Source organism: Pteropus alecto, unplaced genomic scaffold (genome assembly GCF_000325575.1).
Source record: "Pteropus alecto unplaced genomic scaffold, ASM32557v1 scaffold104, whole genome shotgun sequence".
Taxonomy (NCBI): Eukaryota; Metazoa; Chordata; class Mammalia; order Chiroptera; family Pteropodidae; genus Pteropus; species Pteropus alecto.
The window spans coordinates 1,133,536-1,136,254 of NW_006436664.1; positions in this window are offsets into that span (position 1 = coordinate 1,133,536).

The following is a 2,719-nucleotide window of genomic DNA, read 5'->3' on the forward strand; positions in this document are numbered from 1 at the left end:
TCAGCAGGATTTAAAGATGTTTGATCCCTCTGAGAGAGTATGTTATAGTCTTCAGGCTTTGAGTTATAAGTTAGATGTCTCTGCAGCATTTCAGCCTACTGATCTCAAGCTTCATAAGTTGGGGAAGTAATATGAAAAATTACGAAATTGAGAAATGAGCAAAAAAGAAAGGTTTAGGGCAAAAATGAATTCACTAACATCATCACTTACTATATTCAATTTAGATAGTGTATATTTTTCAGCACATTTTACAAAGATTTTTTTGACAATAAAAACTAAGCCTTGCTGCAAAGAAAAAATATGCAGTATAATCTACAAAACAAATAGGTTTGACACTACACATAAATGTCTTACATGAAAGATGGTATCTCAGGCTATTTAAAAACTGTCAAGAAAATCTGTTTGCCTGAATAATTATTGGCCTGACATCATGTCTTGATCAAGTTTTCCTTTTAAAATTCTTTTCCAAAAAACCTTATCCCTCATTGTGAAGAGGTTGCCTATGACAATATTAAATTGTATCTTTAAAACTCAAGATTTAAATCATTATATACCCATATAGTTACGTGCAAATGTATCAATAACTGTCATGTTTTGTCTTTGTGTTATGTTTGATTGTGTATTGGTTATTATGCTAGTTTATCGAGTCTAATTTCCACTAATATTATATGCTTACAGTAGAAATTGTTGATAAGGTTCTCTTGCTCTGCTTGAGTTACATTCACAGATTTTAATGTCCAAAGTAGTTTTTGTCTTAATTTTGGGACTTTTCCAATGTAGACACTTGATAATTTTGTCAGAATTTTTTTTTTGTCATTTTATCAATTGTTGCTTTCAAATAACATTTTTTTTTTACTTATTCCCAGTTTACCCTGAAAACTTTTATCTTATATTTCTTCTTTTAAATATATATATATATATTTAATTTTCCATTATAGTTGACTTACAATATTATATTAGTTTCAGATGTAAAACATAGTGTTTAGACATTTGTATAACTTACAAAGTGATCACACCAATAAATCTAGTACCCATCTAGTTCCAACTAGAGTACATATGTAATCTAGTACCCATCATTACAATATTATTGAAGATATTCTTTCTGCTATACTTCATACATCCTCATGACTATTTTGTAACTACCACTTGTACTTCTTAATCCCTTGCCCTTTTTCACCCATACCTCAACCCCCTCTCATCTAGCAACTATCTAAATGTTCTCTATATTTATGAGTTTGTTTCTGTTTTGTTTGTTCATTTATTTTGTTCTTTAGATTTCACATACATGAAATCATATGACATTTATCTTTCTATGTCTGACGTAGACCACTGAGTACATAACCCTCTAGGTCCTTCCATGTAGTTGCAGAAGGCAAAATTTCATTCTCTTTTATGGCTGAGTAATATACCATTGTATATATGTACCACTTCTTATTTATCCATTCATTCATTGCTGGACACTCAGGTTGCCTCCATATCTTGGCTAAGGTAAACAAAGCTACAAAGAACATATAGATTCACCTATCTCTTCAAAGCAGTTGGTTAGTGAATTCTTCATTTCTGACTGATTTCTTTTTTTGTGCTTTCTATGTCAATTTTTATGTTTCCTATCTCTTTGTTGAAGTTCTCACTGAGATCTTGGAGCATTAAATACTTAGAACCAGTGTTTTGACCTCTGCATATGATAGATTACTTGTTTCCATTTTGTATAGTTCTTTTTCTGAAGTTTTGTTCTATTCTTTCATCTGGGACATGTATGTCTCCCCATTTAACCTGCCTCCCTGTGTTTGTTTCTATGTATTAGATAGATCTGGTATGTTCTCCAGACTTAGTAGAGTGGACTTATGCAGGATGTGTCCTGTGGAGCCCAGTGGCAAAGTCGCCCTGGTCACATGAGCCAGGTGCTTGATCCATGTGTGTCCTTCATGTGGGTTGTGTGTGCCCTTCTGTTGTAGTTGAGCCTTGGTTGCTGTTTTCATGTCAAGGGGAGAAATTGAGCCTCCAGCTAATTGGTTGTGAGGACTGGCCGTGACTACAGTGGAGGAAGGGTTGTGCAGGGGCTGAAACTATGCAGCAGAATGCACTTTAGCCAGGCTCTAGTTTCTGCCCATTCTTCTCATGGATGTGTCATTTTTGGAGGAGGTTGGATGATACTCTGTTGTGGTCTGAAGCTGGCCACCAGTTGTATTGGTTACGGGGCCTCTTTGAAGGAGCTTTGTTATAGGCCACAGTTAGCCACTGCCTGTGCCCTGCCCAGACCACTTGGTATGAGCTAGAGTGATTTGTAGATTGTTGCCACTTGTGCTTGGTTTGGAAGTACCTTGAGAAGCCAAGCTGCAAACTGAGACTGGCTGACACTGGTGTCGGGCTTGGGTCTCCTTAGCAAGAGGTATGGGGCATGCCGAGGTCAGATGCCGTTTGTTTGAATTTTGTGAACGTTTGAGAGATTTTATGAAAGTCTGCAACATAAGCTAAGACAGACTGTTTATATGAAAAAGTCACTGGAAATGGCTTGGTTGGGCTTAAAAGTTGGGTGGGGCAGAGTCTCAGGGAATCACCAGGGTACGGGAAATAGTGTTAGCCAGGTTGATAGACACTCAGATATGGCAACATCCTAAGTCTGCAGACTGGGAGGGCCCTACAAAGGAACAATGGCTCCTGCCAGAATTTCTGTCTGGGAAAAAGCTGCCCCTCCAGCCCTCACTCTAAAGCCAGACAA